At 45.9% G+C, this 12,111-nt stretch overlaps 1 pseudogene; it reads left to right on the top strand.

The window, feature by feature from the left end:
- The window catches only part of LOC134352481 (zinc finger protein 208-like), a 30,372-nt pseudogene extending 19,916 nt beyond the window's left edge, over positions 1-10,456 (top strand).
- The last annotated feature ends 1,655 nt before the right edge of the window (positions 10,457-12,111 follow it).

Genomic DNA, 12,111 nt, shown 5'->3' with positions numbered 1-12,111 from the left:
TTGTGATTTTTATAAATGACCTGGATGAGGAAGTGGAGGAATGGGTTAGTAAATTTGCTGATGACACAAAGGTTGGGTGTGTTGTGGTTAGTGTGGACGGCTGTCAGAGGTTAAAGCGGGACATTGATAGGATGCAAAACTGGGCTGAGAAGTGGCAGATGGAGTTCAACCCAGGTAAGTGTGAGGTTGTTCATTTTGGTAGGTCATATATGATGACAGAATATAGCATTAATGGTAAGACTCTTGGCAGTGTGGAGGATCAGAGGGATCTTGGGGTCAGAATCCATAGACACTCAAAGTTGCTGCACAGGTTGACTCTGCAGTTAAGAAGGCATACGGTGCATTGGCCTTCCTCAGCCGTGGGATTGAGTTTAGGAGCTGAGAGGTAATGTTGCAGCTATATAGGACCCTGGTCAGACCCAACTTGGAGTACTGTGCTCAGTTCTGGTCGCCTCACTATAGGAAGGATGTAGAAACTATAGAAAGGGTGCAGGGGAGATTTACAAGGATGTTGCCTGGAGTGGGGAGCATGCCTTATGAAAATAGGTTGAGTGAACTCGGCCTTTTCTACTTGGAGCGATGGAAGATGAGAGGTGACCTGATTAAGGTGTATAAGATGATCAGAGGCATAGATCGTGTGGATAGTCAGAGGCTTTCTCCCAGGGCTGAAATGGCTAACACGAGAGGGCACAGTTTTAAGGTGCTTGGAAGTAGGTACAGAGGAAATGTCAATGGTAAGTTTTTTACGCAGAGAGTGGTGAGTGCGTGGAATGGGCTGCCGGTGACAGTGGTGGAGGCGGAAATGATAGGGTCTTTTTAGAGGCTCCTGGATAGGTATATGGAGCTTAAAAAACAGAGGGGTTATGGGTAACCCTGGTTAGTTTCTAAAGTAAGTATATGTTCGGCACAGTTTTGTGGGCCGAGGGGCCTGTATTGTGCTGTGGGTTTTCTATGTCTCTATGTTGCTATTAGCCATTATCTTATTGAATGGCGGAGCAGGGTCAATGGGTTGATGGCCTACTCCTGCTCCTATTTCTTATGTTCGTATGTCCTTATATCATAGTGGCTGAAGCCAGCTGCAAGTTCATGAGGGACTGGTGATGTCAAGTTCTGTAGTTATTGTGGCTGCTCATCACACCCAGGCCTGAACCCTGGCTGCTGAGCATTGGAGCGGTTTGTTCTGCTGATGTTAGTCTTAAATTAGACTGGTGTTTAATATTATAGATCTGTGACAAATAAATCAGTTCTATGTCAGATCCTGTGTCTCTGGTGCTTACTGTCTCTGCTACGCACTCAGTGTGAAATTCTGAGGCTACTCAGCCCAGCTGGTCCCTGCCCCAGTTTCTGTTCCACGATAGTCTCTTAAAATCCATCCCTGTTGCTTAGTTCTCACTTCCCCTTGGGGATGTGTTCCAAATGGTCACCACTCTGGGTGAAGTGTTTTCCCTTGAATATTTGGCATTACTTTCTACAAGGAGAATAGGATGAGCTCACTGGTGTTTTGTCTCAGAGATTCCTCGTTCCTGGGTTTCGGGGCCAAAGAGAATGTCATGGGTTGTTAAGCTCTACCTTCGCTGCTCTTTTCAAAGTTCACAGTCATTTTCTGTGTTTCCAAAGGAATGTGTCTCACACACTGGGTTGTTGAAATCCACTATTCTACTCTACAACCTGATGGAGAAAGGTCAGGTACCACAGGGCATTTGCTTTGAGGGTCTAGAAAGTGGTGGGGCATGGTGGGATGGATTAATGGAGAGGAGGAAGCAATCAGACCAAGAAGATGAGGCAATGAATCACAGATCGGCAACGTTTGGAAGCTGATTCGCTGAAAATATGTTTTAAAAATACAAAATGCTGGAGAAACTTGGTATGTAAGGAGCATGGTGATGTGTGTGGGGCCAAAATGTCAGCTGTTTATTTCTCTCAGATGATCCTGCCTCACCTCCTGAGTCCCTCCCCACATTTTGTGTGTGTTGCTCTGGACTTGCACCATCTGCAGAATCTCTTATGGTTTTGTATCTACAATTTGTGCGTACACTTTGATTTTGCAGCTTTGAATGCCTGTTGCTATTGAGTCTGTGGAAGATTTCTGCATTAAAGTAATTGCTGAGTTCACATTAAAATATTGACTGGATTTGAGGCTTCTGGCAGAGGGGAACCGATGGTTGCAGACACCTTAGAAGTCAAATCAAGTGACATGGGGGACAGCAGGGCTTTGCTTCTAGATGAGCTCAAAGCTTTCTATGCTCACTTTGACCATTAGAACATAGAGACACCAATATGAGCTCCCATATACCCCTATGATCCCATGGTCTCTTCTTTGAAGCCGATGTGCAGGCTGCCTTCAGGAGGATGAATCCATGGAGATCATCCAGACTGGACAGGGTACCTGGCCACACACTAGAGACTTGTGTTGATCAACAGGTGAGTGTGTTCACTGAGATTTTAACCTCTCTCTCCGGCAGTGTGTGGTACCCACCTGCTTCAATTAGGCTTCATTTACACTGGTGCCCAAGAAGAGCATGGTGACCTGACTCAATGACTATTACCCAGTTGTACTTACATCCACAGTGATGAAGTGTTTTGAGAGGTTGGTGATGAGACATCAGCTCCTGCCTGAGAGGTGACTTGGATCTGCTCCAGTTTGCCTACCAGAGCAACAGGTCCACAGCAGATGCCATTTCATTGGCTTTTCACTTAATCCTGGAACAGCTTGATAGTAAATGTGCATACAACAGGATGCTCTTTATTGACCAGAGCTCAGCATTCAATACATCATCCCCTCAAAACCAATCAATAAGCACCAAGACCTTGGCCTCTACATCTTGTGCGATTAGATCCTAGATTTCCTGACTTGCAGACCCTAGTCAGTTCAGATTGGCAGCAACATTTCCTCCATGATCTCCATCAGTATAGGTGCACCACGGGGCTGCATGCTTAGTCCCTGCTCTATTGGGCTTTGTGGCCATGTCTGTGTGGCAAAGCTCCAATGCCATTTTGAAGTTTGCAGACAACACCACTAATGTGGGATGAATCAAAGGGGGTGATGAATCATCATACAGGAGGGAGATTGAAAATCTGACTGAGTGATGTCATAACAACAACTTCTCACTCAATGTCAGCAAGACCAAGGAGTTAATTGTAGACCTCAGAAGAGGGAATCTAAAGGCCCATGAGCCAGCCCTCACCAGAGGATCAGAGGTGGAGAGGGGCAGCAGCTTTAAACTCTTGGGTGTTACTATTTCAGAGGACCTGTACTTCCTTAGGAGTTGTGGAAACTCGACATGACATCTAAAACTTTGACAATCTTCTGCTGATGTGTAGAGGATATGATAATGATTAGCTGCATCACAGTCTGGTATAGAAACACCAATGCATTTGAACAGAAAATCCTCCAAAATGTAGTGAATTTGGCCCAGAACCTCATGTTACAGCCCTCCCACCATGGAGCACATCTACATGAAACACTGTCATCCATCATCAGGGATCTCCACTACCCAGGTCATGCTCTCTTCTCGCTGCGGCCATCAGGTAGAAGGTACAAGAGCCTCTAGACTCACACCACCATTAGGCTCTTGAACAAAGGGGATAACTACACTCAATTTCATTTGCCACATCATTGAAATCTTCCCACAACCAATAAGCTCACTTGAATGGACTCTTTGTCTCATATTCTGGTTACATATTGCGATTTATTTATATTTGCATTTGCACAGTTTGCTGTCTTCTGCATGCTGTTTGATCTTTCAGCGATCCTCTCATAGTTACTATGCTATAGATTTGGTGATTATACCCGCAAGAAAATGAATCTCAGGGTTATATACGGTGACATATATGTAGTTTGAAATGGCACCGTGCATACCCAGAAAGCACAGCGCGTCGGAATTCACCATCGCTGAAGCTGTCATTTAAATGCGCATGCGTCGGGGGAAACGGAGTGTCCAGAAATCGCGCATGCGCTCAAGGGACAAAATGCACTGGCGCTTCGGGAGTAGGTAAGAGCGGGGTTCTGGTGGGTTTTCATCAGCCCGGCGTCCGCAGCCTGACTGAGGGACAATTACTCCGGGCGCCGGACACACTGTGGACCCGGGATGGTCACACTTATTTCCCTCTCTCAGCCCCACGATTCACACCCGGTCCGGTGAATTTTGCGACGATCGGCGGTGCGGACGCCATGTTGCGGCGCATGCGCATGGCGGGCCGGTGAGGGACAGAGGCTGGGTTCGGGGTTGGTGACAATGTCTCTGTGTAGAGGCGGCAATGGTTCCACTCAGTCCGCAGGCAGCCCAGTAATCTCCCAGACACAGCCGAGCCTCAGCTGTCTGAATCCCGGGATCGGGAACGGAACAGAATCAGAATGACATATCACCGGCATATGTCAGGAAATGTGTTGTCTTTGCGGCAGAAGTACAATGCAATATATAATTATAAAAAACAACGAATTGTAGTTAACATGTGTAACAGAAATTAAATATGTTGTGCAAAACAAGAGTAATGAGGTAGGATTCATGGGTTCAATGTCGATTCAGAGTCATATTACAGACGGGAAGAAACTCTTCCTGAATCATTGAGTTTGGCTCCTGTACCTCCTTCCTGATGGTAGCAATGTGAAAAGGGCGAGGCCTGGGCGATGGGGATCCTTAATGATAGATGCTGCCTTGTTCAGGCATCGATCCTTGAAAAAGGATGCTACAGAGGCTAGTGTCCATGATGGAGCTGACTGAGTTAACAACTTTATGCAGTTTATTTTGATCCTGTGCAGTAGCCCTCTCCCCCTCCTCCGCCACACTAGGCAGTGATGCAGCCAGTTAGACTGCTCTCCGTGGTACGCATGTAGAAATTTACGAGTGTTTTTGGTGATGTACCAAATCTCCTAATGAAATATAGAGCTGTGCCTTCTTTGTAGCTGCATCGATATGTTGGACCCAGGATAGATCCTTAGAGATGTTGGCAACCAGGAACTTAAAGCTGTTCACACATTCCACTTCTGCTCTGTGTATGAGGACTGGGATATTTTCCCTCATCTTACCCTTTCTGAAGTCCATAATCAGTTCTTTGGTCTGATTGATGTTGATAGCAAGGTTGTTGCTGCGGCTCTAGTCAACTAGATCAACTATGTCTCCCTTCTCGTCACCATCTAAAATTCTACCAGCAATAGTTCTGTCATCAGCAAATTTATAGCTGGCATCTTGGCTGTGTCTAGCCACACTGTCATGAGTGTAGAGAGAGTAGAGCAGTGGGCTAAGCACACATCCTCGAAGTGCACCAGTGTTGACTGTCAGTGAGGTGGAGATGTTATTTCCAATCTTCACAGATCATGGTCTTCTGGTTCGGAAGTCTGGGACCCAGTTGCAGAAAGAGATACAAAGGCCCAGGCTTTGGAGATTTTGAATCAGGATTGTAGAAATGATTGTGTTAGACGCTGAGAATAGTCAACGAACAGTATCCTGACATAAATATGAGTATTGTCCAGGTGACTCAGACCACGTGAATAGCCAATGAGATTGCATTCCCTGTAGATCTATTATGGAGATAGGCAAATTGCAGTGGGTCCAGGTCCTTGCTGAGATAGGAATGAATTCTAGCCATAATCAACGTCTGAAAACCCTGGGTGTGAGTGCGACTGGATGATAGTTGTTGAGGCAGCTCGCTCTGCTCTTCTTGGGCACTGGTATGATTGTTGCCCTTTTGAAGCAGGTGGGAACTTCCAACTGTAGCAACGAAAGGTCAAAAATGTCTTTGAACACAGCCGCCAGTTGGATAGCACGGGTTTTCGGAGCCCTGCCAGAAACCTCTTGCCTCACGAGTATTCACCCTTTTGAAAGGCAGTCTGACATTGGCCTCCAAAACAGAGATCACAGGGTCACCGGGTGCTGCAGGAATCCTCATAGCTGTGGCTTCTTTTTCTCCCTCTCAAACTGTGCATAAAAGATGTTGAGCTTGTCTGAGAGTGAAGCATCGCTGCCATTCATGATGTTCAATTTAGCTCTGTATGAAGTAATGACCTGCAAACACTGTCCGAATTGACGTGCATCCATTTCCACCTCTAGCCTCTTTTGGATTTGTTCTATTACTCCTGAGATAGCCCTCCGTAAGTCCTGAGTCACCAGACTTGAATGCCACAAATCTAGCCCTCATCAGACTACGAACCTCCTGGTTCATCCACAGCTTTTTGATTCGTGCAGTACGTTCTTGCAGACACACACTCGCCCAGATAAGTTTTAATGAAGTCAGTGACAAATGTGGTGTACTCATTCAGATTTGAAGATGAATCCCTGAATACAGTCCAGTCCAATGACTCAAAGCAGTCCTGTGCTCTCTCGTCCACACTTCCTGGTCCTCACTACTGGTGCTACAGTCTTCAATCTCTGCCTCTTCTCATGGAGTATGAGTACAGCTGGGTGATCAGATTTAACAAAGCCTGGGCATGGGATGGGGCGCTAAGTGCTCTTGCTGGCCATATAAATGTGGTCCATTGTGATGGTTCCTCTGGTTCCACAAGCGATCTGTTGGGTATATTGGGTATAGTTATTTAGAAACTTTTTCAAGCTGGCCTGGTTAAAATCCTGCAAACTGATGGGGCTGCACTGTTTCATGCCTGTTTATTACGTCACTCAGTAGCCTGGAGTTTGTATGACACTGGCCTGAGGTGTTACTAGACAGTACTTAGCCAGCAGGATAGTAGGCGAAAGCCACAAAACGAACACTTAAACCAGAATGACATCCTCTCTTCCACTGTCTTGAAGGGGAACCACACCAGCGACCATAGACCATTTGAGTTTCATTAACTTTGAGCAGCTATGGATTTTTTAAATCGCTTTAAAACGATGTCACTAATTGTACGGTTCATAGATGTAGCTGTGGTTTTCCAGCTGTAGCAATCCAAAATGGGAACATTCGATGATTTCCATTGGAATTTCTCACACAAGTTGCCTTCTTGATGGTGCCCCAGAACATCGGATGAGGAACTTCTGTAGCACCTTCTTGGTAGATAATGGGCTTAGTTGAGACTGAGTCTCAAAAGAAGTTGATTGTTCTTTGTTCCAGTCAATTAAAATATCAGTTAGTGCTGAATAGAATAGAAAACAAAACCCTTGCATTCACTTTGGATCTTTTCAAAAATCACCTCTGTTCTACCTCTTCTGCTTCTAGATCTTTCTACCCGTGAGAACATGTTTCGTCCCATTCTCTCTGGGAACAGACTGATATCAGACACCTTTGTCTGGGGTAACCAGTGACCTGTAGCACTCACACTGGTGAGGGAGGGGGGTTTGAGTACTTGGAAAGTCTCCAGAGCAGCCATGTAATATCATGTGCTCTTTGTAGCTCTGTGGGACACGCCCAGAACCTGAAATAATACTGACTGGGAGAGACAAACTGAGCCAAGTCACAGATTGACGGCGGGCAGAAATGGTCTAATCTGATACAGACAGAAAAACAGAGAATTTAGTTGTCAGTTGGAATTCCCAAACCATGCCCATATTTGTTCCTCCAACTTGGGTTGAACTTTGCTGCAGCAGTATAATGTTAGAGCTCAGTTATTTGATTGACAATGCTATCCTTCACCCATTGATGTCTTTTGTAAATCTTCTTGCAGGTTTGAAACTTCAAAGAATTTCTGAATGGGGATCTTGAAAACAAAAACACGTCAGTTCTGCTGTCTTTGTCAGCTCACCAGCATTTGAAAACAATCAGTCTCTGAATGTAGAGGAGGAGATGCTTGAGAAGACAGCACAGCAGTCACAGCAAGGAGAATCCGAACACGTGTTCAGTGTCGGGGTGAGATTTGCATGAACCCACTTGGAAATAAAGTCTATAAATTGTCTTCAAATTATTGAAAGAGTGACCAGAAATTTCCTTTGTAGCACTGATATATTAGTTGTCGATCCTTGAGGATGAAGATGTACCTCATCCCAGCTGGACATGTATTTTGGGTCTGAAAGGAAACATTCTGTTTTAACTCAGTGAAATTCACTGGAACCGGGGTGCTGAGAACACACCAGCGTTTGTTCACCAGAGATCAGTTCTTCAACTGCAATGATTTTACACGGGGTTCACTATGACTAACATCTGACTTGGTGAATTGTCAGACAATTGATATCATTCACCTGCTCTCAGTGTGGGCATGACTTATATCACTCAGCCAACCTGCAGATATACCAGTGAGTTCACACTGGGGAGAGGCCAATGATCTGCTCTTTGGGAGAGGATATACTCAGCCATCCAACCTGAAGATACATCAGCAAGTTCACACTATAGTGAGGCGGTTCACCTGTTCTGCGGGAAGCAATTGGTTCTGTCATCCAAACTGAAGACTTCAGACTGGGGTGTCGGAGTTTGGATTTCAGTTCAGACACGGTCTGTAAGGAGTTTGTACGTCTTTGCCGTGACCACATGGTTTTCCTCCGGGTGCTCTAGTTTCCTCTCACAGTCCAAGGACATATCGGATAATAGGTTAATTGGTCATTGTAAATTGTCCTCTGACAGAGCTGGGTTAACAGGTGGATTGCTGGATGGAGCAGCTGATTGGGCTGAAGAGGCCTGTTCCATGCTGTATCTCCAAATAAAATCAAATAAAATCCACACCAGTGAGAGGCCGTTCACCTGCTTCCTGTGGGAAGAGATTGACTCACTCAGCCCACTGGCAGACGTATCAGTGAGTTCACAGGGGAGAGAGACTGTTCTATGGTTTAGTGTGTGGACAGGGATTCACTAATTCATCCCACATGATGAGACACCAGAAAGTTCAAACTGGGGAGAGACCATTCACCTGCTCTGAATGCGGGAAGGGATTTACTTGGCCATCAAAACTGCTATCACACCAACGAGTTCACATGGGGGAGAGGCCGTTCACTTGCTCTGAATGTGGGAAGGGATTTACTGAGTCTTCTAAACTTCTGGCACACCAGCGAGTTCACATTGGGGAGAGACCGTTCACTTGCTCTGAATGTGGGAAGGGATTCACACGGTCATATCACCTACGGACACACCAGCGAATTCACACTGCGGAGAGACCATTCATTTGCTCCGAATGTGGGAAGGGATTTATTCGATCATCTCTCCTTCTAGCACACCAGCGAATTCACACTGGGGAGAGACCGTTCACTTGCTCTGAATGTGGGAAGGGATTCACTCGGTCGTCTATCCTTCTGGCACACCAGCGAATTCACAATGCGGACAGCCCGTTCATCTGTTCTGTGTGTGGGAAGAGATTCACCCGGTCAATTCATCTGATGAGACACCAGCGAGCTCACACCAGGGAGAGGCTATTGACCTGCTCTGAATGTGGAAAGGGATTTACTCGACCATCTAGCCTTCTGAAACACCAGCGAATTCACACTGGGGAGAAACCATTCACGTGCTCTGAATGTGGGAAGGGATTCACTTACTCAACTGATCTGATGAGACACCAGCGAGGTCACACTGGGGAGAGGCCATTCACCTGCTCTGAATGTGGAAAGGGATTTATTGAGTCATCTAAATTACTGATACACAAACGAATTCATACTGGGGAGAGACCATTCACTTGCTCTGAATGTGGAAAGGGATTCACTCAGTTACATCATCTGCAAGAACACCGGCGAATTCACACTGGGGAGAGGCCATTCACCTGCTCTGAGTGTGGGAAGGGGTTTATTGAGTCATCTAACCTACTGGCACACCAGCGAATTCACACTGGGGAGAGACTGTTCACTTGCTCTGAATGTGGGAAAGGGTTTACTCGGTCATCTGTACTTTTGGTACACCAGCGAATTCACACTGGGGAGAGCACATTCATGTGTTCTGTGTGTGGGGAAGGTTTTACACGGTCAACTCATCTGATAAGGCACCAGCGAGTTCACACTGGAGAGAGGCCATTGAACTGCTCTGAGTGTGGGAAGGGATTTACTCGATCATCTAACCTTCTGCGACACCAGCGGATTCACACTGGGGAGAGACCATTCACGTGCTCTGAATGTGGGAAGGGATTCACTCAGTCAACTCATCTAATGATACACCAGCAAGGTCACAGTGGGGAAAGACCATTCACCTGCTCTGAATGTGGCAAGGGATTTACCCGACCATCCCACTTACAGAGACACTAGCGAGTTCACACTGGGGAGAGGCCGTTCACCTGCTCTGAGTGTGGGAAGGGGTTCAGTCACTCATCACACCTTAGGAGGCACCTACGAGCTCACACTGGGGAAAGACCATTCACCTGCTCTGAATGTGGGAAGGGATTCGCTCAGTCATCCAGCCTTGTGACGCACTACCGAGTTCACACTCGGGAAAGTGTTTAAATAAGCAGCCTGCTGGATATTTAACCCTCACATTTCTGAATCCAGAGACACGTTCAAAAGTGACTTGGTGTCAGACTGTAATTATTGCTGCTCTCTTCAGACCAAGTCTGCGCCCTAGTGATTGGGATGGGAAGTGTTTCTTATGCTAATGTAATGGGAATGGAGTTTAATTTTCCGGATCTGTGACAAATAAATGAATTGTATTTTAACACTGTCTCAGGTACTTAGTTAATCTACAACACACCCAGTGTAGGGTTAGGACCCAACACAGTCCAGCTGGTCCCTGCCCATGTTTATATTGCACAAATTTCCTTTCAAATCCATCCCTGCTTTTCACCTCTCAGTCTCCCTCTGGTGATGGGTTTCAAATAGCCACCACTCTGTGGGTGAAAAGGTTCACCTTAAATTTCCTGAATGACTTTCCGCAGACTGAAGACGAGGTCACTGCAGTTATGTCTGACATGTTCTTCATCCCTCAAACCTCTGTGCTGAGAAAGAGCGGTATTGGTTGTTAACTTCCCTATTCCCTGCTCTTTTCAACATCATACACAAGGAACTCTGCAGATGCTGGAAAACTAGAGTAATACTCACACAATGCTGGAGGAACGCAGCAGTTGAAGGGGAAAAACGGATCGAGTATTAAGGGGGACTTTTCTGGTTTGCTACCAGACTAGTGTTCTGCAGGGGTTTGTGTTGGGACCTTGTGTAATCACGTAACAACTTGGTTGACAGAATTGAAGTCTTTGTGGCCAAGTTTGCAGGTGATAGAAAGATAGTTGCAAGGCTATGTAGGTTTTGCGGAAGCAGGGAATCTGCAGAAGAACTTAGACGTAGTTGGAGAAAGAAGTGGCAGATGGGATATACTTAGCCATGTTAGCATTCATTTCAAGAGATCTAGAATATGACGGCAAGTATATGCTGCTGAGGCTTTGGTCTGACTGCATTTGGAGCAGTCCTGAGTCCCTTACCTAAACAAGATGTGCCAGCAAGATATCTGAATTCATTGCCATAGACAACTGTGCAGTCCCAGTCATCTAAAGTGGACCTTGTTTAGGAAGGGTGACAAAGGTCACAGGGATAAGGCAGGGGAATGGGATTGAGAGTGATAATAAATTATTCATGACAGAATGGTGCAGCAGACTCCTTGGGCCAAATGGCCTAACCCTGCTACCGTGTCTTACTGTCTTATTTAAAGTAATAAAGTGACAACATTTTGTGTCAAGGCCCTTCATCGGGGCTGGTAAGGATGTGGGAAGAAGCTGGAATAAAAAGATGGTGGGAGGAGATGGAGTACGGGTGATAGGAGGAGGAGGAGGAGGAAGTCAGAAGCTGGGAGGTGAAGGGCTGCAGAAGAAGAAAACTGATGGGAGAGGACAGTTGACAGAGAGAGAGGGAACAAGGAGGGGAACCAGAGGGACGTTGTGAACATTTACTATCAAAGTACATATGTATCAGCTTATACTACCCTGAGATTCGTTTTCTTGTGTGAGTCAGAATCGATGAAAGAGCATCCAACTTGGGCGTTCAACCAGAGTGCAGAAGACAACAAACTGTGCAAATGCAAAAATAAATTTAAAAACATTACTGACTATAATAAATAATAATACTAAATGGACAGAGGTGATTCACTTTTTGCGGGTGTAGAAAGGAATTCGTTCAGTCATCAGCTACTGAAGCACCAACCAGTTAAGCTAGTGGAATAGCCTTGCAGCTGTTCTGAGTGTGGGGAGGGCTTCATTCAGTTAAAACACGTTGTGAGGCTCCAGCAACCTCTCAATAAGGGGAGGCCACACTTCAGTCCTGACCAAGCAAAGAGATTTGCTCAATGGTCCAT

Source organism: Mobula hypostoma, chromosome 10 (genome assembly GCF_963921235.1).
Source record: "Mobula hypostoma chromosome 10, sMobHyp1.1, whole genome shotgun sequence".
In the NCBI taxonomy this organism is placed as follows: Eukaryota; Metazoa; Chordata; class Chondrichthyes; order Myliobatiformes; family Myliobatidae; genus Mobula; species Mobula hypostoma.
Note: the sequence above shows the minus strand (reverse complement) of the source record. Positions and strands in the feature narration are given on the sequence as shown.